Source organism: Camelus ferus, chromosome 5 (genome assembly GCF_009834535.1).
Source record: "Camelus ferus isolate YT-003-E chromosome 5, BCGSAC_Cfer_1.0, whole genome shotgun sequence".
NCBI classification, from domain to species: domain Eukaryota; kingdom Metazoa; phylum Chordata; class Mammalia; order Artiodactyla; family Camelidae; genus Camelus; species Camelus ferus.
The window spans coordinates 61,817,374-61,844,751 of NC_045700.1; the positions used below are offsets into that span (position 1 = coordinate 61,817,374).

At 40.0% G+C, this 27,378-nt stretch overlaps 1 long non-coding RNA gene across 1 annotated transcript in view; it reads left to right on the plus strand.

Moving 5' to 3' along the window:
* The window catches only part of LOC116663717, a 38,159-nt gene extending 12,852 nt beyond the window's left edge, over nucleotides 1–25,307 (plus strand). The window contains exon 2 of the long non-coding RNA XR_004320005.1: nucleotides 24,933–25,307. This is a non-coding gene — a long non-coding RNA (uncharacterized LOC116663717). The remainder of the gene's footprint in view (nucleotides 1–24,932) is intronic.
* Nucleotides 25,308–27,378: the final 2,071 nt, after the last annotated feature.

Here is a 27,378-nt window from a genome sequence, read left to right on the forward strand (position 1 = left end):
TGTGATGTTAATCAAAAGTCCACAGAACAACATCAATAACAAATGCAGGTGATGTGTATGTCCCTGGGTTAGATTTCATAGAAACCCAGCGTCTCTTTAATTTCAGAGCTAGAAGGGACCTTCAGGTATCCAGCCAACCAATTTCTTCACCTTACCAATGAAAGAACTGAGGCTCAGAAATACTGAGGGATTATCCCCAGGCTACACAGCTAGTGAGATCTGCCTCCTCATCCTGCTCTCAACTTCAGTTCTTCTAAACAACCACAAAGACGCCCATAGAATAGTAAAAGAATGAAAAGAAACAGTTATGTTGCAAAGGTATGTTTACATATAAGGTGGCCATGTGGGAATGAAAGAGATGAGAATAGAAAACTGTAAAAGAAAAAATTGGAGGTCTATTCAATAACCCAAACTAGACTCTAATTATCCCAATCCTATCACTTTTAAAAAGAGTATTAGAGAATGTTTTTAAGTAAAACAGGTCCCGTTATTGTGGCTTACCACAATCATATACAATCAGTTAATAATCATAGGAAGGAATTAGAGATTCAAAACTACTTAGCCAGTTTTCGAGTATAATTCTTTTTCTCACAAAGTACTGTCCCCAAATGATTATTTTTCAGTGCTTATAACCGACTTAAGTTTTAGGCCATTTGAAACTTAGGGCTTCCTTTTCTTTGAACATAATCCTTTTCTTTGAACATTTTCCAACATAATCTGTGTTGGGAATCAAGATAGGGTTCTTAGGAAATTGATGTACCCCACAGAAATTTTTTTGCATGGTGTCTGAGAAGGAGGTCACTAACTACTTTCTTAAGATGTGAAATCACCTGGGAATCTCCTAATATCACTTAACAAGTGACATATGACTGGGGCAAGGAAGACTATTGCATTCCTCATTAACCAACCAGGGCCATTTGGTAACTGGGATATCATCTGGAAGGGACAGATATCCAGGATGCCTGAAATGTAAAGTATATTCAGGCTTGCTTGCCTGGACAAATCCCCAGTAGAAGAAAATGTATAGTGCAGCTACTTGGATGCCATGTAAGGAGTTACTAGCCAGCTGAGCAGAGTGAGTGACATTTGGTTGGGGTGGGGTGTGGGCACAGTTCTCCAGGCAATCTGGCTTTCCTCTTCTCTAGGATTTATTTGGCAAACTCAGCCATCGTTCCTCACTACTCCCCCTCATATCTGAATCAGTCATCTTGGGGTGAGATGATTTATTATAGATTTTACATAGTATTACTTAAAGAGCTTTCCACTGGGAACAGAGCCTTTTGGGAAACACGGCCAGGTCAAAGAAGAATGGATGGCAGCTCCAACTTTGACTTGGCCTGATTGACCTCAACCAGTTCTGGCTCCCTTGTGTTCCTAAGACAACTCTTTGTACTTTCTGATGAGCCCTAATCAAATTGCAACCTCTTTAGATAGGAGAGAGAGAACACATCATGAGACATGCTCCATTTTCCTCAATAGGCTGAGGAGGTATGAGGGCTGGAAGGAAGAAAGGCCTTCAGTCAACTTCTTTGTTAACGGCTTCTGTTTAGGGGAAGGTCAGGGTTTCCTTGTCTTGATAAAGGGTGGTAAGGAGACTGCCTGTTCCCAGATGACTCCTTGGATTTTAGTTTGCTTTGTTCCTTCTGTGTCTGACCTGCTTTATTCGAGTCAAAGTTAGGGAATCAGCTGTAGGAATTCTCCAGCCCAAGAGAGTTCAGGGGAGGAAAGACATGCACACACACACACACACATACGCACACACAGAAGTGGGGGCTGTTTTGCTCCCCCAGTGTCATAGTCAGCCTTTTGATTTCCTTTGTGATTTAATCAGGACTCTAAGTAGGGCATGTGACTAGGACAAGGAGGTTACCGTTTGAAGGTGGTAATGGAATGGGTTACATTTGTTCCATTTCCTATGCTCTTTACATTCACGAGATCATTATCATGCAAACGGATTTGTGCTGTGCCATTTCCTGTTCTTGTTACAATCTTTATCATGACAAGAAGGTACCAGGTTTTAACGCCTGCTGTTATATTTAACTGTTTTCAATAACTGCTGTGTAGTGTGACTTTTCTACCCATATCTTCTTGTCTGCCCCAGAAGTAAAGGTAGTGCTGTCTGGGTATTTGAATGATGGAATACTGAGTTGTCTGGAGGCTCTAAATTATCAGGGTAGGGGCCCACACTTTCTTCTATATCCCAGCCTACCCAACGGGAGAACTTTCACAAGAGACTCTGACTTGCTGCTGTACCTTCCAGAGACTTCCGATGCCCCCTTTTCTTATCCTCGGTTCTTTAAAGCCCAAATGACACTCCTAGTGACAGTCAGGATTGTATAACTTAAGGGGCAAGGCAGTGCAGTTTCCAATTATCATCAAAGAATTCCCTCAGCATTACCATGCTGAGACTTCAGGCTGTTGATATGGATTAGATCAAAAATAGAACATGGTATAATAAGAACCTTTGCTTCCTGGCATGGACTAGAATCAGAATAGCTAATGGTACAACACTTTCAAGCTCTCCTTTTTTTTTTTTTTTTTTTGTAAAGTAGGTTTAGTTCTTGTGAAAGCTGCTGAATTGACAGCTCAGGATACCATGGATAGAAAAGTGATGAGCTTTCCTTCTTCGGTAGTATACCCTCGGCCTGCCCTGGAGGGAACGTCTCAAGAAGAGAAAGGTTAGTTCTTTCTCTGGATACTTTTAATCTTTGAATTCTTATTATCCAAGCTGCTTATTACGAAGAATGGATCGAGATGTGGCTATTTTCCCTAAGGTCAAAGCTAAAACTGAAGGATCATTTCATACAGGCAACTGCAAAATCACCCAGCTAGAGCCAGTTTTGAAATCATGTGTATCTTCTCACAAGTGATACCCTGAGTCCCCCAAGTGAGTTTTGTATTACACTGTTTGTGGTTGAAGTTTTAAGAACTCAACATTTAGAGGATGGTAGGGTAGAGCATTTGCTTCATAACCAGCACTCGTGAAGAATCCAATCATTGCCAATGGTGACCCACCTGTGTTTCTTGATGGCCATGCTCAGAGCAGTGGGGCTGATTAGGAAGACCCAAAAACTTCAGCCTTAGGTCAAGGGATGCTGGGGGATTCAAAAACTTGGTAGAAGTTAAAAAAAAAAAAAAAAAAAACACCAAAACTTCCACATCTTTCTTATACAGGACTCGCCTGACATTCATAAACTTCGGGGTAAGGATTCATTGATGCATGTTGGGAGGCTTCTGAAATTCTTGAGATACTACATGAATTTTTGTGAGCAAATAAACTTTTTTTTCCTACGAGAAGTGTACCTTCCTAGTTTCCATCCAGTTTTCAAGGAGATCTGTGACATCCCACACTTTAAGAGCCACTGCTTTAGACTATCATGTCTCATCCTCACTTTTTCCAGTTCTTGGACCAATTGTCACCAGTCCCACTCAGAAAATACTTAGTGATCCACTGTCTTTTTCTCTAACAATACAATAGTGTCTTCTTAAAAGTAAACTATTAGAGTACAGCTACAATAATGTCCATGCTCATCTGCCAGCACCACTCACTATAAGAAAAAAAAAAAAAAAGGATTCCCTGAATGAACACTATCGTTTTAAGAAAGGGAAACCAAGAAAAACACTGTCCAATTTATAAAGGATGGAAGCCCACAATCACATAGACTAATTCTCTGAGAAATAATCTGTGAGTGCCAATACAAACATAACCATATGGCCTGCTCAGATTTTAAAAAGGAGAGAAAAAGAAAGAAGCTGAAGAGAACAGCTCCTCCTTTGCCACCTAATATTGTTCTGAGGAGTTCATAAGGTCAGGAACTTGACACTGGTTTCGAGGGGAAGCCAGTCAAGCAGGATTTCTTTGCCCTCTGGACAAGTGGTTGGCCTACTTCAGGAATTCTGAATAATTATTGCCGTTCTCTTCAGCCAGGAGAAGTTTACCCTTCACAAAAGAGAAGGGCTTGTGGCATTAACTTAATCCCATTGCCTGAGTGCACAAAATCAGTTTTGCTCTGCAGAGTTATTGTTCTTAATTTACGAGTCTGAGACCTATTTTAGCTCACTCCTTGGGACCTCGTGAAAAGGAAGCACTCGTGGTGTTCCTTGGAGCTGACATAATGCCCAGTCCCCTGCTCTTCCCCGAGAGGAAATCCTCTCACAAATACCTGGTGGTAGAGGGGGCGTACTGTCGTTCCTGCCGTGTGCTGTGTGTAAGCCAGTTTTCTCTCAGGAGGGTAGAGGCAGCAATCTTGTGCCTGCAACTCTGACAGTAAAGAGCTTTACATTCTTTCTCTCTTTCCACAAAAACTTACAGCAATTTCCATGCAGATAGCCTTGTAGCAGCTGAACCATCTGTGGCACCACGAGAGAAAGAAGTCAGTTGTCTGTACTGAGCTCATGACTATGTTAGTTGAGTGAATTAGATTCTTCCATAGTCAGTCCTTGAACAAAACTAGCATCCAAGCTGGTTTGAAGAGGGCGTAGTATTGGCGACCACTGGCCAAAATTGCCAGCAGCTTTATTTTCCTCAGAAAGGCCTGGTTCCCTTCATTTTTAACTCCCTCTTATTATTCCTTGGTGATTTTTATTGTTTTGGAGTCACTCTCTACCACACATAATGAGTACTGTTAACCATATGGGATTAGCCACCTAAATTCCCAGGGAACAGAGAGTGGGTGTGAATATTTTTGTACACCTGCTGTATTACTGCCTTCATGCTGCCTCAGATTATTAGAGTAATTTCACCAAGAATTCCCCAAGCTACTGATATCTCAGGAATTACTCTACTTCTAATAGGAAGCTCATTAACTCTGAGGAAAAATACATTAAAGTATTATTTCACGAGTGCTGTATTGACTTAAAATGTACATATATATACACACACACATATATACACACATACATACATACACACGTACACACTTTGATCTAGTACAGAAAAACCTTAATCTGGTTTTTGATAATCTGTGAGGGTTTTAAAATCTTGGTGTGTTTCCTAACATCACTCAAAGCATTTGGTCTCCCAGTCCAGTGAAAACATACACAGCGTGAATTCCTAACTTTTTTGCTATCTATGCAGTTGACCTTGTATCCAATTAAGAAGGCAACAAGACTAGTGTTTTGCACAAAGTTAGTTTCCTAATACTTTTGATTTGTTTGTTGACTGCTTTATCATTTCAGTTCCCAAAAAGGGTTTCTAGATTTTTAAAAACAAAATTTTCAGATCACTGAACTAGTAACCTTTTACACAGTTCACCTTGGTACCTTATCACTCAAGTTTTCCAGTTGTATCTTTAGATTACCATTTCACAGACATAGTAAGGAAAAGGTTTTAATGACATTTATTTACCAAGTGTTTTGAGCTCCTCAGGTAAAATTAAATACCTCATCAAGTGAGTGATTATGTGATTTGGCCAAACTTTTGAGACATGACAGTTACATTTGCAGGCATGCTCTGCTTCACCATTTTGTTCCTCATAACCTTGTGGATTCACCTAGCCCTGTGTTAGGCCCTGCAAATTTAGGTAGCCCCAGACTGAGAAACCCTGATTTGTTTGCTAAAGAGTATCCAGATTTTTTTTTAAAATACTTTTTAAAAACCTGTGGTAAGAACACTTAACATGAGATCTATACTCTTAGATTTTTAGATACATAATACAGTACTGTTGACTATAGGTATAGATCTTGAGAACATATTTGTCTTGTGTAACTGACACATACCCACTGAATAATAACTCTATTTCCCTCTCTGTCCAGCCTCTGGCAACCACCATTCTACTCCCTGCTTCTATGAGTTTGACTATTTCAGATTCCTCATGTAAGCAGAATTATAAAGTCTTTGTCCTTCCATGACTGCCTTATATCACTGACCATCACGTCCTTAGAGTTCATCTGTGCTGTCCCATATGGTAGGATTCCCTTCAAGGCTGAACAATTTTCCTTTGCATGCACACATCACATTTTTTTAATCCACTTATCTGTTAATAGACCTTCAGTTTGTTTCCACAGCTCTACTATTGTGAATAATGCTGCAGTGAACATCAGATTGCAAATATCTCTTAGGATCCTTACTTCAATTATTTTGACTAAATACCCAGAGTGGGATTGCTGGATCAGAGTAGTTCTAGTTTTAATTTTTTGAGAAGCCTCCATATCATTTTCCATAGCACATCCACCATTTTTACATTCCCACCAACAGTAGACAAGGGTTCCCATTTCTCTACATCCTCATCAACACTTACTACCTTTTCTTTTTTGATAGTAGCCCCCCTAACAAGTATGAGGAGATATCTCATTGTGGTTCTGACTTGCATGTCCTTGGTGGTTAGTGAGGTTGAACTTATTTTTCTATACCTACTGGCCATTTATGTCTTCTTTGGAGAAATGTCAAGTCCTTTGCCTATTTCTTAAAATGAGTTTTTTATTCTATTGGATTGTAGGAGTTGAAGGTCCAGACTTCATATTCAATGAGCTAAGTTCCTGGGATAACGTTTTTTATATACTTAATACTCTGTTGGTGCCATTTAAGTGAACACCAGGGAATTTTTTTTTTCCCCAAAATATTGGTGTTAGGGGCAAAGTTAAGTCCTGTGTTAGTTTTTGTAAATTTTAAGTAATTGTATTATCTGTTATACCTTGATTCTCATTAGCATATAAAGTCAATATACAAAACCCTCCCGGGATGGCCGTGGAGGTTTCCCACTCAGATTTGCCTTAAATACAGACCTTGTTGCTCAGTTTTGAGGAGTGCAGTTCATTGAGAGCCTCCAGCTGCAGCACCTTTGGGAGCCACTGTAGCATTTAAGCCAAGGCAAGGCTTTCCTTAGACAGCCCTGGCCCATGACTGACCACAGCAAGTCCCCCAAATCCTGGCCATTCTGCCTCATGAAGGACTCCTCTATGGGCAGGGTGTCTTTATGACAGAGCTCCCTGACTCAGCAGCTGAAACTTTCTCAGAGCTACCCAGTAGTCTCCTCTGACCTAATCCTCCTCCCCTTCCCCCTCTCCTTTCACAGGTTTCAAACCTCTGTCATTATCAAGTCTTTCCCCACCTACTCCTGCTCCCTCTCCATTATCTTGCAAAGGTATTATTCCAATAAATCTCTGTACTTCTTCCTCCATCTTATGGTCTGCTTCCCAGATGACTTAACCAGCACACCTCCCTTGAGTCCCAAATCCCTCTTTAGCTGTGGCCCCATTTCTCTGTTCTGCTCTGCAGGAGAACTTCGCACAAGAGCCATCTCACACTGTGGTTTCTACTTCCTACTTCCTGCTTACTGATAAACCCCCATCTGTCTGTCTTCTATTACCAATGTTCCACTTGAAAAATTTTCTCCATAGAGAAAAGACAGCAACCTATCTGCATGTTACAAATCCAATGGATACTTTCCTGTCATCTTATTTTGTCTCTCAGGGACATTTGGTATTTTTAAGGGGATGGAAACTACTTTTCATTTGCAAATCAAGCCAGTATCAGATCCTAATTAAGAATATGGCCTTGGGAATTAGATAGCTTTGAGTTGAGTCCTAGACCTGCCACTTTAGGAGCTGTGTGAACTTAGGCAAAATGGTTAACTCACTGTGTCTTCATTTCTGTCCCTGTAAAATGGGGGTAATAATAGCACAGACCTCTTGAAATTCTGAGGATTAAGTTGGTTTAAGGCAATTAAAACAGCATTTGGCATAAGAATTGCTGGCAATCATAGATAGTATTCAATGACACATTCTTTTGGTTTTTCTTCTACTTTTGAGTGTTCTACCTCCATTCTTCTTTGCAAGTTCCTTCTTATGAGACCTCTAAATGTTGGAATGCTACAGAACTTGCTCAGGTGCCCACTTTTCTAGCTATCCTTTCTCCTAGCCCAGTGGATTTATATACCACCTAGATACCAGCAGATCCTAAATATCCATGACCAACAACATCTGACATTTCTACTTGGATATTATAAATATGTCAAGTTTAACATATCAAAAACAGAACTCCTGATAACTCCCCAGTTTGTCAAAACCTGTGCTAGGTTTCTCCTCCTCCAGCAATTTGCCTTGTTTATTCAAGCTTAAAATCTAGGTGTCTGATTTCTCCTTTTCTCCTTCTCTCTACTACCACCAGTTTGGTCTTAACCTCTCTCGTGGATTGTGGAAACTGCCACCAGCCTGGGCTCCTAGTTTTCACTTTTGTTACCCTCTGCAGCAATTCAGCACATAATTGCCAAGTTTATCATTTTAATATGTAGTCAAATTATGCCACTCTGTTTCTTAAAATCCTTCTTTGGCTTCTGACTGAATTTGGAATAAAATCTAAACATTTTCCTTTGGGCCACATAGCACTATATATTCTGGTTCCTGCCTACTTTATGTATCATCTCCTCCAAGGTTTATTTGTTGGGCTCCCAACCATACTGGTCTACCCACTGGTGTTTAAAGATGCTAAATTCTTATGTCCCTTGGGGGCCTTGGGTTTGCTCTCCCCTCTCAATACAATGCTCTTTGTTGGCTTTTTACCTGGCTGGTTCCTTCAGTTCAAATGTCAGGTTTCAGCTCAGATGGCACTGCCTCTGAGAAGCCTCCCCTGACGAGCTTTTTAAAGGAACATCTTCTACCCTTGCTCATTATTCTTCAGCCCTTTCTAGAACTCTTAAAAATCAGATTATCTTGGCTGTTTGTTTATTATCAGAATTTATTTTGCTTCAGGAGACAGGCCTTATTGGTCTTATTCACCTCGATATACCCACATCTAGAGCCATGCTTAATACACAGCAGGTGCTTAATAAATATTTGCTCAATTAATAAATGAATCTGGCATACAGTGAACATTTCAGCAAAAGAATGACATAACAACGATTAACAATGATTAACAGTTTAAAGGATCACACTAGACAAAAGACTGTAGGTACTTACAGCTCTTATTGTCTGCACTAGAAATTGTAGAAGTCAGGCAGATGAATAAAATATTGAAAATGTTTTAAATAGAAAGTATTTAAAAAACTAAAAAATTAAAATGCTAACATTTTTGTCATGGACTTCTATATAAATTTTGGGTTAAAGTCTATGTAGGTATTGGGGTGAAGGGGAGTTAACATTTCTTAAATACATACTATATGCCTAGAACTCCACGTAAATAAAATACATATATATATGTATTTGTCTGAATACATTTACTTTCTACCTTCATATTAGATTGATTAAAAATAAGCTATAGTATTTAAGTATAAAATCTTTGCAATACTTTATTTCCTTTTATGTTTGTAAAATATTACATAGGGAATTTATTAAGTATTATGAAAACTGGCACCTTAAACTACGAGCTTAAGAACCTATAAGGCCATTTTCCTTTGAAGGGGAGAGATAATGCATTTTACATTTTAATACATAAGTCAGAAAAAAATTATGCCAGATTTCATTGTAAGTAGACTACTTCTTCGAATATTTTTAGTGGTTACAAAAGTTAAAGGGAGGCATTTAAAATACAAAAATGACAGCTACCATCTAAACATTTGCTCTACAGAGATGATTTGCTACATACTCTACCAGTAGGACTTCAGTGAGATAGCTGACTGTCCATTTTACAGATTTTAAAAAGGCTTAGGAAAGTTGAGTAACTTGCCTAAATGTACTCACTAATGATCTCAACCAAGATTTGAATCCAGGTCACTCTGACTTCAAAGCTCTTCACCACTGTTTTGGGCTGAATGTCATATATTGAAATCCTAACCCCCAATATGATGGTATTTGGAGGTAAGGCCTTTGGGAGGTAATTAGGTTTAAATTTGGTCATGGGTGTGGGACCCTTATGATGAAATTAGTGCCCTTCTAAGAAGAGAAAGACTGATCTGTCTCTCTCTCTCTTCAGGAGCACACTCAGAGGAAAGGCCACCTTAGTACACAGCCAGAAGGTGGCTACTTATAAGCCAGAATCAGGCTCTCCCCAGGAACCAAATCTGTGAGTGCCTTGATCTTGTACTGCCCAGCCTCTAGAACTGTGAGAAATAAATTTCTCCTGTTTAAAACACCGAGTCTTTGGTATTGTCTTATGGTAGCCAAACAGACTAAGACTAGCACATTGCTAAGCTGGCTCTACAGCAGGAAAAGAAAAGTCATCTTGATGAGAAAAAGCTGAGTTCTTTACCACTCGAGCTCAAACAGTAAAACCCACAAGGGACTTTTCTCTTGGTTCAAATAACATTTTATTAGAAATTAAGTTATAAAAGTATACGATGAGCTTAGTCATTAGAGACCCAGATCTCTCTCTGCAGAGTTGTGGTTGAAGCTCTGTGGGGATCCTTCAGTACATTGGACTACAGCAAACTCTCTGGGGTGCCTTGCTTTCATGAGCACTAAAAATCTGCACAAGTATTCAAGGGAAGACTTGAAAGATCCTCTGAGCTAACCCAGAGTCTGAATGTTCCTTGACTCTGCTTCCTACTAGGAGATTTTGGCTTGATCAAGTGCAGATTTTTGCTCATAGCTGGCAGCAACTGTACCTGCTGCACAGGCAGTTCTTTAAGTTCCTGGAGGGATGAAATGCCTCATCACTCAGCAGCCACTTTGGCAGACTAAAGGGTGACACTGATTGGCTCTGAACAAGTGAGTAAGAGAAACAGTGTCCAAATCTCGGGAGGAAAATATGAGAGTGAAAAAAAAAACAAAAACAAAACTCCTTTTAACCCAACTATAATCTTTCAAAGACCCTTAAAATAAATGCAAATCCATTTGTAGTGGGAAATCCAATCACTCCAATGAGGGTCCCAACAAAGCCATCCTCAGAAAAGTGACACATTATTTTATTCATTTATTCAATGTTTATCAAGCCCCTATTATGTACTGTTCTAGGCCCTTGGGATACAGCCTCAACAAAAAAGACAAATAGGTAGTGTATCAGCTGGTGATAAGGGCAAGGAAGAACAGTAACATGAAGAATATACGATGAAGAGGGAATCGGATGCTGTTTCTGCATGGCAGTCAGGGAAGGAAGGCCTATTTGATAGGAGACCTGAAAGAAATAAAGGGGCAAGCCATCTTGGATATTTGTGGAAAGAGGCTTGCAAGAGCAGGATGCTTCATAAGCCACTGGATGAAACCACAGTGGTTGGAGCAGAGAGAAGAGGGGAAAAAGGTGATGCCAGGGATAGTGAAGCCAGATAAGGTACCACCTGAAAAGCTGTGTTAGGACTTCAGCTTTACTCTGAGGGAGATGGAAAATGATGATTGGAGGATTTTCAGCAAAGGAGGAACATGATAATGGGTCACAATTTAAAGAGACCACTCTGATAAAACATAGGAAGCAAGGTAGAAGGAAGCTGAGAAGTCAGTTGGAAGCTCCTCCAGTGGATCATTTGAACCAGAATAAATGCAGTGGAGGTGGTGAGAAGTGGTCAAACCTGGATACATCTTGAAGGTTGAACTGACATGCTTTGCCAAAAGCCTGGATGGTATGACAGACCAAGAGGGTGGTTTTAAAAAGTTGGAGGAGACAACTTAATTAAGGTAAAAACTCCAAGAGTTCTCTTGTAGACCTGTTAATTTGGAGATACCCTTAGATATCCAAATGGAGTAAACAGATATAGACACCTGGAGTTCAGAAGAAAGGCTAATGCTGAAGATGTAATTTTGGGAATTGTCCCAAATAAAGAGTATAATTAAACACATGAGCCCAGAAGAGACCATCAAGGAAGCGAGGCTCAATGGTTAACAGCTAATAGTGGGGAGTGATCAGAATGTGCCATGCATTAGTCTAGGTGCTTTACTTAAATTCACTTAATCCACATAATGCTATGAGGTAGATACCATTATTCACCACTTGAGGAAACCGAGGCATAGAGAGGTTTAAGTCAACTGTCAGATCACACAGATGGATAAGTGGAAGAGGCAAGAGTCAAACACAGACCTTCTTTCTGCTTCAGTTCCCAGTGAGGGTCAGAACAAAGAACAGAAAAGAAAAGTTCAGAGTTTTGCACCATTTAAATTCTAAACTCTTATTTATCAACACCAGAATATGGAAGACTCAAACGAGTTCTGAAAAACAAAGCACGCACATACACGCATGAATATCAAACAAACCCTCCCTTAAAAGAAAGGCAAACAACCTCAGGAAAGAGATGAAGATGCTTTTTATATTTTATTCAATTTACCCAATTCCACCTATAGATTGTAAGATGCTTTTCAGTTTTAGAGATCTAAAAGGAGAAAAAAATATGTGTCTTAGGATTGATGAAATACAGTGTTTTAACTTTTAACAGCAGTCTGGTTTGTTTTGTTGACTGAGTTCTAAGCATTTTTTTGCCAGAAATACATTGTTCTTAACGTACTCTCCATCACATTGAAACACAATGCCTCCTCTTTCATAGGAATGACTTTCTTCCTTACAAATATTTATTGGGAGCATCAGTAAAACCTAAATTTTTAACCCTTGAGTTATCTTATACCCTTAGTTATCTATTGTATGTAATATTTCAGAGCGATGTTCATCATGATGGCTGATGAGGAGCCTAAGAAGCAATTTTCACATTGTTTTTTTACTGAGCACGGGATCTTTATCTCATTCTCTTGATACCTCTAATACAGCAGGGGCTTGGTAAACTTTGCTAATCTAGTGATAAAAATTTAAGTTTGATACTCATTCCTAGTGTCAAAATATTGCCACGCACATATGCAGAATGCATATATAAAGCTCGCCTTTTGTCACTTTGAATTTTGCTGATCTGCTCAAGTGCCCATGTTTATGAAAGCAAACATTACCCTGGCTTGGTAAATCTGCATATTAAGTTTCTCTATCTCAGGTGTCCCTGGACATGATCATACCAAGCATCTTACCCTAGAGAAGTCGTTGCCACCATCCAATGGCAGCAAAGAGAGCTAAACTCACTTAGCTTAATCAAAATAGTAAGGCAGACTTGGAAGACAAGCCTGACACAAAAGGACAAATACTGTGTGATTCCACTTACATGTGGTGCCAAGAATAGTCTAACTCATAGAGACAAGCAGGGTGGGAGGAATGGAGAGCTACTGTTAAGTAGGTATGGAGATCCAGTTGGGGAAGATAAAGTCCTAGAGAGGTAGCGGTGATGGTTATACAACAGTGTGAATATACTTAATGCTACTGACTTACAAAGTTAAATTTACCTTTTTAACCATTTTTATGGTTCTTCCAAGGGACATCTCTTACCTTGAGTTTCTAGAGCTCTTCCACTGAAGTACAACTAAAGGTAACTCTTGTAATCCTTTTTATAAATAGGCATTATATCAGATAAGGTTCAATCAAGGAGACAGAACACTATGAATAAGGGATTAATATGGATATGAGAGTTTACACAATTGTGAGAGAAGCTGAGGAAATAAAGGTCTGACTATGAACAATTGGAGGATTAGAGAAAAGTCAATAACAAGGTACGTTAAAGGAAGCTGTGGAAGGCTGTTGCCTCTGCACCTGACAGTGAGCCTGAAGTCACTGTAGCTGCATATGTTTTTTACAGCAAACATGTACAAGCAAAAAGTTAGGGTATTACAATGGTACATTTCTGCATTATTGGTTAAGTGGTTTTCTAAAGGCAGGCAGCAAAAGAGGTGTCTGCATCCACTTACAGATAAATGCATGTGAGCACACATTTACCACCAGGTCATGCCTCTTTTCTCCAAATGATTCTCTCACCTCCTCCAAACCTATCATCCATCCAAAATTTTAGTTTTCAGTTTATTTCAAATATGCAATTTGCCAATTGACTTGAGGATCTCTCTGAACTCAGTTAGTCACTGAACCCTGAACCTAAGGCCTGAATTTCCTTCGGCCTGGCATAGGGAAGGGCTCTTTTGGACTCATTAGGCTATTTGCCCCTGGGCAGTTTACCTGAAACGTTACCACCTGCTGGGAGAATCTGAGCGGATGCTTGAGAAAATCTCAAACAAAATGCCCCAGGGTTAGGGTGGGGGATTCAAATACAGGAAAACACAGTTTAACATCTTTTTCTCCTAGTAGTGCAACCAAAGGAAAGGGCACATAGCTTTGCTGGCCAGAGGACTTGGGCCCAGTCCCTGGCCCTGCCTTGAACACCCATGTAGTTTTATGTGAGTTATTTCTCTGATCTTAGCCTCCTTATCTATAAAATCGGGAACATCATTATCTATTTTTTTTTAGTCACTGTGAATGTAGATACTAAAAAAATCCTAAGTTTCTTTCCCTTCCCTTGCATGACCAGCAAGAGTTTGGATCTTGAGACTGGACAAGACAGTCTATATGGAGATGGCTTTGCCTGTGATCCTCTGGCAGAAAGTGTGACATCTGTGGTCCTGAGGACCATGTAGTATCATGGAGAAAAAGCAAGTGGTTATTTAAAACCCAACTATAGCTACGTTGGCTATATGGAGTGACAAAACTCTTATCAGTAGAAATCAATCAATGCAGTTCCCGTCCCTGAAGAGTCTCTCATGGAGGAGCAGAATAAAAGGAAGTCTAGCATCTCAATGGTGCTGATAAAAGGGAAAAGCAGGAGTAAAGAGCCCACTGTTTAGGCTAGCAGGTTGACGTGTTTTTGGTTATTCGATGGTGGAGAGTGTAACGGCTTTGCATAATCAAGTGAAGGAAGAGAAATTTGAGGAAAGCGTTGAAGAAGAGGCACTCTAAGGCTAACTCCATAAATCCCCTTGTCATTCTCAAACCTTTAATAAAGTGTTCTACTCATTCGTATAACTAGTATGGTGTTTCAGGGAAGAAATCAAGGAACAAGTATTGTATTTTGCCTCGGGGTGATGTGGTACGGTACAGACATAGCCCTTGGGGGGAACATCACAGTCCATCACAAATTTAGAAGAAGCAGGTCAGAGTCAGTGTCCACTAGGAAAAGCACGCACCATCCTTACGCTCTCCCCCTTTCCCCTGTAAGAATTGCTACAGAAACCGGGAAAAGTGGAGTTCCCATCACTTTCGGGATAAGGTTCAAATCCATTGCATTTAAATTGAAAAAGACGATGAACCTCAACTGATTCCTGGGGTACCGCAGTGGTCACGGGCTGGGATATAGGTAGGAAGGGGCCCCATGCAAGCTCTGATACCATCATCTCTGATGGCATCTTTTGTCGTCCTCAGGGATGGCAAAACAAGGCTATCAGTCTGCAGTCCACTTCTCACAGAGGAAGGATCAAGCCACCTCTGGAGAAAAGAGCTCTTCCTGTCAAGTTTTTGTTATGTACTTACACATAAAGCATAATTCTGGTTTCTTAAAGGGAACTGAGTTCACAAGAGAAAATTCATCAAAATTTCCTTTGGAAATATTTGTCAGCTGCCAAGATGCATATTTTAGACATGAGCTCCCAGTTTGGATAGAGACAGAGAGATTCATAACTTCATTAAAGATCCTGTCTTATTTCATGGAGACAAAGGAAAAGGTGTGTAAGGAGACAGGCTTGTTTTTAGACATAGTTTCAATGTAAAGGTAGATAAATTACCCTATTCATTACATTCCCTTTCATGGTTTGCTTTTTTTTTTTTTTTCTTTTAAACTGCCTAGAAGCTTGTTCCTTCAATTTGCTACAATTTAATCACTGACTTAATTATTTAAAACTTACAGACCCTCAGATGAATATCTAAGTTAGATGGCATTTTTGTTTCAGGACTCATTTTTAAAAAATAGGTTACTATTTTGATATTAGTCAAGCAAATTCAGGTGTACTTGAGTTATTTCCCCTACAGAATTACAGTAACTTATCTTCCAGCTTTCCAGTTAGCTATTTGAAAGGAAAATAGCTGTGCTAAGGGTAACTCTTAGAAGAGAATTGGTTCTCAGTAAATAAATTGAAGACTGAATAAACCAACAAATGAATCAATGAATAAATGAACTTAAGAACATATCAAGAATTGGCCTACTTCAAAGGAATAAGCCAAATGCTCCCAGCTTATATAGGTTAACAGTCCATTCTCTACCAACCTTTTGAACCACCTCCTCCCCATGGACAACATCCCCACCACCAACAGCATGAGTGTACACATGCCCCCTTCCCCACTCCACACGCCAGTGTGTTTGTATAAATGTTTGTCCAGGTAAGAGGGTACTTAAAAATTTTAGGTCAGTTGTCTTAGATTTACAGCTTGAAGTCTGAGAAAGGACAGGGAGACTCTCCCCACCCCGTTCAACTGCTTCCTTGTTTACGAAGCATGATGGAATGAAAGAATAAGTGAATACTCAACTCAGGCTACCCCTCTCTTCCATCTGACCTCTCTTGACTATGCCAAAGGATTTCTGTTAATTAGTATAAAAGAGAGACTTTGAGTTTTAATAAGACATGCACCCTTAACTATATCATTATTTTTTTTTCACAAAAGGGATGTTGAAGATTACATTTATGCAACTTTAATAGAGATCAAATAAAAGTCCTCTTTCCTCCCTACCTTCGTTCAACAAATTTTCTTTGTGGAAACGTGTTTGTGACTGAAGAACTACAGCACACCGCCCAGATCTAGAATGAACCCTGTGCTGTGAACTTGTGATATTTCTTCATTCTTGTGACTATCAAAAGATACTATATGTAGACTAATGGAATTGTAAAGGTTAATGTTCATTTTGTTACCTGAATAAGATGTTAAAGTTGCTAATACCTGAAAATTATTGAGCCTCTATTAAGGTTTACATATTCAATCTTGAGTGGCTTTGCAGTTTTCTTTCAATCTATTGGTACAGTGGATATATATGCAGTCAGACCACTTGCCATCAAGGTTACGGAACAGCAGAGGAGTGCAGGGGCTGCAGCTGTCATGGGTACGTGAGCAGAAGACCAAAGACTCCTATAATGTTTAAGACTAAAGTGTATACAAGAATATAGCTGGAAGTTGGTCATTTCAATAACCAAATTAAACAAAAATCCTAAATATTTGTGATAATTTAAAAAGACTCCATCTACTTAAGATCAAAGGATTAGTGCAGATTAATATAAAAGAACAAAAGACAAAGGTGTTGACATTTGCAGGTTGGCCCAAGTTAAGTTCCAAGTCCCAGTGTCTAAAGGTGAACTCTGATTCTTTCCTGGTTTCTCTGCATTGTTTGGAATCAGAATTGCCTAAATACCATGAGTAATATGGAAGTTCTCTGAAGGGTAAGTTAGTGCCCTGATTAACACTTTCTGATAACTCAACTGGAAACACTGAGAAACTTTGCTAGGGCAGTTTCTCAGAGACGGGAGGGATATGCAGAGTCACTCTGCTTGGAACTTCATCAGTTTATTCCTAAATCCTGGCAGAATGAATTCAGCACTTGCTTGGTCATTGCTCTTGCCTTTTCATGCTTAAGAAACCAGGCCTCATCCCTAAATAGCCACTGTGATCCTCCTTAACACCACAATGCACCTTCTTCATTATGCTCCCCATTTCAAACTCTACAGAATATTCTACTCACAATATTTCTAAAAGATGACTGAGAGTATGCTATGCTCTTCTTGGAAAATACTCTTGCACTTTTGTGGTTATGGCTTATGAAGATTCCATTGATATTTCTGTATGTTCCCTCTCTTACGAGGCTGGTGTTTGGATAAGGTTTTATCGCATGGGCTCTGGTGATTACCAGTAATACAAATTGTATTAGTGCAGCATGTGCTATTTATCATATTCCTATGTAGAGTAGCTCAAAGCATTTTAGACATTCCCTTCTTCAGGTCAAAATGCCTTCATGTATTACCACTGGCTTATTTTTATCTAGTTTATTTTCATTATTGAAATACCTACATAGTCGTAACATTTAAATAATTTCTTATAAAAAGAAAATGGTGAAAATAAAAAGGCCAGGGTTCACACGTTCTCTTTGGAGTCACTTAATAGAGTGCTTAACCTTGGGGCCCCAGTCAATTCTATCCTGGCCTTGCATCACCATTATTAGATGGCCAAATAAATTATGTTTTAAACCAAGGCTAAGAAAAAATAATTGTAAATGAACAACTGAAACTACAAATTAGTGAAAAGAGCACCAAATTATAACTATGTATTAGCTTGATTTCAAACTAATGTTACGGTTCTTCAGCTTTTTCTTGAGTTAGGATCCATATTTTTTTAAAGTACATCTTAATTACCCTTCTGTACCTAGAGCACCAAAAACAAGTCACAGAGAAGGAGTTCTACTACAACACATTTCAAGAAAATGACATCTGGGATAATTTAAAGTGAATTTTGGGTGTGTAGAACAGAGACGTTTTGGTCCCCTGGAAAGGTCAATTTTTTCTGATTCAGTAATAAGAATTAAAATTAATAAATTCCAGTAGATGAAGTTCTTTAATAAACTGCAGAAGACCTCCTAGAAGTCCTTCCCTTACTTTTGTGTGAGATTATAGATCTTTGGAAAAGGTTCTACTAGAGTTTTAAAACACTATTAATAAAGTCAAGGTGTCCTTTCTTTTTTACTGCAGGTTTTTAGACCTTCAGCTCCTTAAATAAAGTTCATGTGAATATTAGAGTCTAATAATGCTGCCTCGCTTAAAATTTGTTCTCAATTTATAGCTAGAAATAATTAGAAGTCTTCATTTTAAATCATTCACAAATGGACAGATATGGACAAATCCTTGAATGACATTTTCTAAGAACTTTCTATTTAAATAAGAGGAACAGTGTAGATCACGTCATTTGCTTGACATTCGTAGTGGTAACATCCCTTTGCTGTAAACTATGGCTTTTGGTTTTCTGCAGACAGAGTTGCAGAGTGATTAGAATGTGCTTGTTTAAAAATAAGAACCCTGACCCAAGAAGTTAAAGAACTAAAGTGCTAAAATTCATTCTAAATCATGCTAATGCCTGGTTAAACTGGATGCCTTCAACTTCTTCAGCTGTTAATCTATGTTTGGTTTTCTGTCATAGTACCTCTTGCGTCCATTCTCCATTTCCTGGGTCTCTGAACTAGTCCTCAGGGACTCTGGAGCATATTAGGTTTGCCACTAACTATAGGACCTTGGGGAAGTCCTATAGTGATACGGATGCTCTGTGAATGCCCTCAGATGGAGAATGTGAGAGCGAAGGGGGAATAAACTATACCTAACAAGCCTGTCCTCGAGAATGTCATTCCACTACCATTCCAGCTCAGTCCCCTCTTGTCCCGGCTGATCTGTCTACCTCCAATCTGACCTCTAGCATTTAAAGTTGTTTCTAGAAATTCAATCACTTTTGACTCAGGGGAAATCTTTATCTTCATTTACTGTTTAAAGTCAAAACTGTCTCTTGACTTTTTTTTTTTCACCCCACAGATATTTCCACCTGTTTCCAAACTTGAGTAAAACCACTGTGAAAGTTGGAGCTATTCTTACACTTCTTGGCAGAAGTCTATGCAGGCAACTGGTCTTGTTGGCCAGAGATTCCTTAGTTACAGCCATAGGTAATCCATTTCCTTCTTGGCTGTTAGGGAAGGGCTTGGTTAGCCAATCTAACAAATTCCACGCCCCACCCCCTGCTTGCCTGGGTTAGTCCTCCTGCCTGAGGCTTCTTGCCAGGTTGTACTGAAAGCGATCAAGTTACTTTGGCAGTGGCAAGGGCACAATGCTGTTTATCTGCTATCCACTCCACAAGTGGGTTTTCTTTTCTACATCAAAAGTTCTGCTTCCCTTGACTCTTACTCGCTCTTTCCACTGCCCCCTACCCCAAGAAATCTACCACTTCTCCCATCTGTTTATAATGAATTGATGAATGTTACAATTTTCATCAATTTTACCTCCCTGTTCCCAGTAACACATCACTGAATTTCACATAAATTGGTAAGACAACTTCAGCAGCAAATGTAATAAGCTTAAAAAAACCCAAAAACCTTAAACATTAGAGCAATAGGAATGGAAATACTTTGGAAAAGTTAGACATTTACAATTTTCACAAATATTGAAACAATGCATTTCATTTTAGTCATAGAGTTTCACTTAAAAATTGATGCCTTCTTATGATTATCTTTGCTGGGATTAGTATATGAAAAGAACCTGTGAAGAAGTAAAATCTAAGCTATGTCAAGGTACATTTGGCCACAAGAATGATTCATCTTCATGAATTCTGTGTGTATTAAAGAGTTCAGTTGGGTGGCCAGGTGATTGGTAGGAGTGGGGCATTTACCTGGGAGGACCTGGAAAGCTTTTTACAGTGTCAACAGGCTTGTTGTTAAGCAGCAAGTTGGCAAACATAGGAAGGTTGTCATTAAACAATGTTGGGATTCAGAACTGTTGACGTTTATTTGCTTTTCGACTCTTCAACAGCTCGTGGAACTATCCAAGCTATCTAAAAAGAAAACGCACATGCATCATTGCACTCTTTCTCTCTCTCTTCTTAAAGCTCTTGGCAACCCTAAAACAGGGTGAAACAATCCTTTAGGGCAAGGGCTTTTTCACATGGGTATTCATAAGTGGGCTTTCAAGAGTTCATGAACTCCTGCAAATATATGTGGCATTTGCTGTATAATTATGTGTATATATAGAGTCTCCTGTTTGGGTAGAGTGGGAGGGTCACACATCTTTTATTAGATTTTTTAAAGGTGTCTGTGAAACAATACAGTTTACAAACCGTGGCTCTGGGGTCTAAACGGAACTAGCTTTAATAATGTAGGTGAGGAAGCAGAGAGAACACTGGCGCAGTGCCTGCTCTTCCCCTACACAATTTTTAAAAGCATGGCCACCTAGGTAGTCATGGATGTAAGAGATGGAAAACCCTGGTCACTGCTGCAAAGTAAAACTAGTAGTTTGGGAGCAACTGAGTGGAGAGAGAGAGAGAAAATTAATATAGCCCCTCGGAAAAAAGGCATCAGGATGCCCTCATCTTATTCATTTAGGCAGGAGTATCTAGCTTCTGGTATTCATTGGAAAACTGCTTTCTAAGGGTCTCTCGCACCAACTCCACTCAGGTGCTAATGGGTTCAGGATCTATTTGCTGCGTGCTTGGCTCATTGCGCAGCTGTGAGAATTTTATGCAGGAACCTTTACACAGCCCTCTATTTGCTGAGTTAAGACAAACTGATGGATCAGGAATTGTGCTGCTCCACCCCCGAATCCGGATACTTTCCTCAAATCCCGTTATGGTAGCAGACTTCAGAAATGGCAACCTAACATCTAGGATTCTATTATCTTATTTCTGCTTATTTCACAGCAAGGGAACAGAAGAGATGCTTCTTTACAAACTGGATCGCCACTGTTGACTGTTCCTTCCTCATTCACCGGGTGGCTCCACACCCGTCCACCATGTGAAAACAATGAGCTTTACCCCGGCTTCCCTCCAAGACAGGCCTCTTCATTACAGAATTTTTGTTTACTTCATGGTTTCTTAGGTCAGAGAAAAATTGGTGAAAAACCTGTACGCTGCTGTGGGTTTATGGCTCCTTTGTAGGACTGTGCTTCATTTACCTGGTTTCCTAAAGACTTTGTCTTGCTGGTGCCTTATCAGCTTCACTCCCCAGAATCTATCAGCCAGTGACTATTGGGCTGTTCCCCTTCCGCACAAACCCTGGCCCCTCGCCTGCTTTTTTTTTTTTTTTTTTTTTTTTTTTTTTTTTTGAGGTGGGAACTCAAAATCAACCTCCTTTGAAGCTTAAGATAGCATTCTTAAAATGGGTTATTTTGCTTCCTAGTATCCTTCCAGATAACTACACGCACACACCCAAACTCCATTTCCCCAGAACGTGAAATTTTGTCATCAAAAAGTCGTTATCATAGTTAATTGGCAACCTCCCTGCCTCAGCAGTGCTGAATGTGTTAGTATTTTAAATATGTATTTCTGTACTGATGCTATCATATTTTTTCCTTAAGTCTAAAAATCATCCTTTAGCCTAAAAAAAGTGCTATTGAAACACAAGTACCTTGGGTATAAAATCTGGACAGTTATTTGCATATAATTGTGACAAGTAACAGTATGTGGTGAAACATAATCATATAGTCTCTAATTTTGTGGACTTCAGAGAAAATTTCTCCCACAAAAGTTGAACAGGTTTTTAACTTTTACTTTGTAAATATATCAGTTTCCTATCATTGCTACAACAAATTAGTGGTTTAAAACAGCATAAATGTATTTTCTTACAGTTCTGGAGGTCTGAAGTCCAAAATGTCATCCACTGGGCTAAAGTCAATGGGCCAGTAGGGCTGCATGCGTTCTCGGGGTGAATTCATTCCTTTGCTTTTTCCAGCGTGCAGAGACATATTCCTTGGCTCCAGAGCCCCATTCCATCTTCAAAGACAGCAGCACAACATCGAATCTCTCTGACCTACTCCTCTCCCTCTTATAGGAATTCTTGTGACTACATTGAGCCCACCTGGGTAATTCAGAAACTCTCCCCGTCACAAAAGCTTTAACTTAGTCACACCTGCAAAGTCTCTTTTGCCATGTGACATCACATATTCACAGGTTCTGGAGATGAGGATGTGGACATCCTTGGGGGCTATGATTAAGCCTACAACAATAAATTGATGGGTGTCTACACAATATAATGCTTACTCTAAAGAAGATACTTACTCTTTAGAATTTCATTAGAAATCAGTATGGTTACTTTCATGAGACAAATTAACCGCAACCAGGTCAGAACTGTTAACTGTCAAAGAAATTCAAATGTTCCAATTCAATTCCACAAATGTGTTTTTGGAGTGAGTGTAGACTAGAACATTGAGAAAATACAACAACTCTGGGTAAAAGAAGTTGTCAAGGTAATTTCTTTCTGGGCTGTGGTTTTCTCCACAGATGTTGTGAATAAATCAGAACAAGGCTGGGGTAATGGCACCTGTGTTTCGTATTCTCCAAACTGTGCTGTAAGCTGACAAACTGTAAAAACTCTTTTCCATCCCTGTTCCCAGGAAAGGAGTTATGTAGCTAGTTTGCCCTGCGGTTCTGCCTTTTCCAACTTTTGCAACTTTATGCCTTCAGACGTATAAAACAACCGAGGCGGCCGTGCCCAGTTCTTCAGGTGGCTGATGACCCTCCCCTCCGTGTTCCCTCTCAGTGACCCCCTCCCCGCCGATGATGAGTGACGTGAGGCAAAGGTGGAGCAGGTGTGCAGTGTCTGCCCTTGGCGTGTTGAAGCCTGACTTGAAGGAGGAAACTCGACTTTTTAAATGTCTTACTGGAGAGGTGAACCAAAGGATGACAGATTCCCATAGGAAGTGCACACACACCTGTTTTTGGGGATCTGATGCTCTAGGCAGTTCTAGAAAACAAGCCCCAGAGTAAGACCATCAACAGGAGAATGCCTTTGTGCTGTTCAAAATTATTCTCAAAAGCTAAGTAGCATTTTCTGACCAGGTGCAAGAGAACTATTTTTCCCCCTTCTTCCTAAACACAAAACTAATTTTTACTACCTTCCTGGGCAGTAAATTATTCTTCTAAAATCACATTCGGATAAAATAATCTGAGAGATAATCCTGACAATTTTTAAATACTGATATTTCTCATTCATAACCTTGGAAAACAGAATCTAAAGTATTCTGGGGATAAATATATGGAATAAGGTTTAGATACAAGTATGTAAGTTATGGTTGTGTGGGTAATAAATGTGTAGCCTACTCAGACGTTGGCATTATTAAGAAGAGAGCTACTTATCTGATATTTGTGCCCACTTTGGGCCGAGGTAGGGTTGTGTGCTGGTAAATTTATAACAACAGGCCCTCCAGGAGAAGACAGCTGTGATTTGTTAGTGTTTGTGGATTTGTTTGGTCTTAAAAAATATTCCCACCAATGCCAATTTCAAGAAATCAACCTGAAGTCACTGAAGGCAGGGATGGGATGAGAGGGCAAAATTGATTCTCCTGAGCTGGTATAGGAGAGGCTCTCCTAGGCTGGGGCAGGTATCTATAAATAGTCTGACTTAGAGGATTCATACAGATAACAACAGGGTATATTCAGAGTGATTGGACCCTGACTCTGAGGGGAGAACTACGTTTTGCTATTCCCTGAACCACAAGGATCTATCATAGGATCTGTAAGCAAGAACATAATTTCTGACCTCGGATGGTTGGGATTCTTCTTTTCCATTAATCTTTTTCTCTGTGTCCTATCCTGGTTGTCCTGAGAGTCTGCATCTTGCTTCAGGGGCCTTAGTAAAAATCACAGGCAGGTCCTGAATTCCCACTTATGCAGTTGACACCAAGCACACCTTTTATGTATGGAGTTTCTCCCAATTGATCTCTCTGAAGGACTTGAGTTCTTTTCAATATCAGCCGAAAATACCAGATGACTGTGTGGAAACTTCCCTAGAGTACAGCTTTTAACTCTCTGACCTGAGTAGTTTGTGTGTGAGTTTTCCACTGGCTTGTATTCTCTGCATTTTCTCTGCTGTGCAGTTGTAAAATTTTTGTACTGATGTACAAGTGCCCTGCCTGCCTCTCACCCCAACCCCCAGTACTGCCCTTAGACCTGGGGAAGAGAAGCCCCTGCTCTGGGCTCCTACATCAGAGATTTGACTCCAGCCATCTGCTGTCTGTGCCCCTTTCCACTGAGTCTGTGACCCCACTTCTAAGACCGCTCTCTGGATTCCAGAATCTCCAGAGTTCCCCACCCAACAGACACTGAGCCTATTGGATCTGCACTGGCATCTTTGTCTTGTCCATCCTCCAAAGGGTAGATAGACTGTACCAGCACCTAAGATTGTGATTAAGGCTGGCTGCTGTTGTCGTGGACAGAACCGTACCTAAGGGCTACAATGCAAATTTGAACCTAGCTTTCTATGTCAAGGATGTAGGTTGGAACACATTTCATGTACACATTTGTTGGCTTAAACTTTAAAGTATTTAGACATACAGTACATGGACCTCCATTTGTACTCTTGATCCAGACCCATGGATATCGGGGCAGGCCTCCCCAAAACACAAGGTAAACAGAAAAGTGTTCTCTTTTCTCTTTTAAGTGTAGACAATCTAGGGGTAAATAAGGATGCTGTTTTGTAAGAGGGAAATATTCTAGGAAAAGAGGCATGGGGATGGGAAGTAGTTTATCAAAGTATAGAAAGCTAATGCCCCACTGTCATCGGCAGAAAGAATGTGGCCAGCCTTGTCCTGGGAGCTGCTGTGAAGACATACATCGCTACCCATTCCAGCAGGAGAAGAATCAATGGCAGCAGTCAGTCTTCGGGACAGAGCCCCAGGTGTTCCGCCTCACTGACCTCCTGACTCTCCCTCCACGTGCCCGTCACTCTCCTCCAGGTGTGCTCAGGGGAGCTAATGACTGCCCCAGGGGAGGCATTATCAGCTCGTCAGAGTCATAGACTTTGGCGTCACCCTAATCTCATCTCTTCTACTGTGGTCAGTCTGTGGTTTGCTGAAGTGAATGGACATTTTAAACTTCCTTGGGTGGGAGGAATCACGTTCTCTGTGGACTCTAGGCTGAAAATAAACATTCTCATTGTGCAGCACCATGGTCTTTTCTGTGTCCTGTCATTAACCTTCTCCTCCCAACAGCCCAGCAACAGGAGCTCCAGGTCATTGCAATAGAATTGCTGCCAACTCCGTATCAGGTAGGCGACATCTACGAACAAGGCTTTTTCAGCCAAAAAACATGGTGGGGTAGGAATCCAAGTAAAGACAAACTCTACATTGGTGTCTGTCATTTTGTGTCCTCAATAAACGGTACTTACTATAAAAATTGAGCATCGTGGCTATCTCCAAGAAGGTCCCAGTTAGTGCACATGTAATAACAGTGCTGATTTCAGTGGCAAATACTTCTTGTAGAAAGGATAGTCTAGTATCTTTTCATTAGTATAAAAGTACTAAGATAAAATATTTTATGAATTTCACTTGCAGAATTAAAAAAAAATCAATTAGCCAAAGTTCGAGGAGCATTGAGTATAGTGAGGTTTGCAGTGAAAATATGACAGGATTCCTGCCCTTATGATACTATTAGTTAGGTAGAGACAAGTTTAATACACCAAAAACAAGAATAGAAAAGGTAAGGTAGTAAATCACTCTGGGCTAGTACATGGTATTGACTCTCTGAGTGTGATATGTAGTTGAGACAAGGAAGAAATCAATGAAGGGAAGTTAGGAAAACCTCCTTGGAAAACATAGGCATGAGCTGTGACTTGAAAGATGTATAGTGGAAGGGAGAGGATTCCAAGGGATAAGAACATGATAAGCGTGATAGTTAATTTTATGTGTCAACTTGACTGGGTCATGAGGTGGCCAGATATTTGGTCAAATATTTTCTGGGTGTTACTATAAGGGTGTTTTTTGGATGAGATTAACATTTAAATCAGTAGACTGAGTGTAGAAGTTTGCCCTCCCCAATGTGGGTGGGGCTTGCCCAACCAGTCGAAGGCCTACCTAGAACAAAAAGGCTGACTCTCCCCCAAGAGAGAACTCTTTCACTTGACGGCTCTCAAACTGAGTCATAGGTTTTTTTTTTTTTGCCCTCAAACTTGAACTGAAACATTAGCTCTTCCTGAGTCTTGAGGCTGCCAGCCTTTAGACTGGAATTTAGGCCATCTTCTCCCCTGGTTCTCAGGCCTTCAGATTCAGACTGAAAAACCATCAGCTTTCCAGGGTCTCCAGTATGCTGACTCACCCTGCCAATTTTGGTAGACTTGCCAGCCTCTGAAATTGCATGAGCCAGTTCCTTACAATAAATCCCTTTAGATAGATAGATAGATAGATAGATAGATAGATAGATAGATAGATAGATAGATAGATGGATATTCTCCATCCTTTTGGTCTGTTTCCCTGGAGAATCCTGACTAAGAGAATAAGTACAGACACACAACATTTGCAGAACAATGTAAAGTTTGTCCTGACTGAATTAGAAACATATATTGGGGGGAAATTCAAGATAAAGTTTATTTAATAGAGTAGGAGAAGATGAAGAAGAGTTAGGAAGGGCTTGGAATACCAATGCAATTAAGGTAGCCCACTCCTAAGGTGATCACCATCTTGCTTGTCAATTCCCTGACTCTTTTCCATTGAGCCCACATTTGAGTGAGGACTTCATCTCAATACTGTATCCCTAAATACTCACTACCAATCATTTAGAGCAGGCACACTTGAGTTAACCTTTAAAAAATATCCTGAGCATCTGGTTAAAATTCATGTTCTGATTCAGCAGGCTCAGGGTGGAGCCAGAGTTCTGCATTTCCAGGTGGTGCAGATGCTGCTTGGAGGACCACACTTTGAGTAGGGAACATCCTTATGTAGTTAATGCTGCTTGAATCAAGGAACCACTGAAGAAATACTACCTAGACTCTGAAGAAATAAAGCCTGGCTTGGGAAATAGAGTACGTCCCGGAATTGTTTTTGAATTGTTTCGTGGATATGATCTTCTAAATATTGTCATGGGAATGGTTTGTCAAGAGTTTGCCAAATCATAGAACAAAAATTAAGAGGAAATCAATATTTATCCAGAATGACTCATTTAAGATAAGCATCATGACTTTGTCCGAGACAATTTGAACAGCCATTTTGCTGATATTAAAAGAGATGGCATTTTAAAAT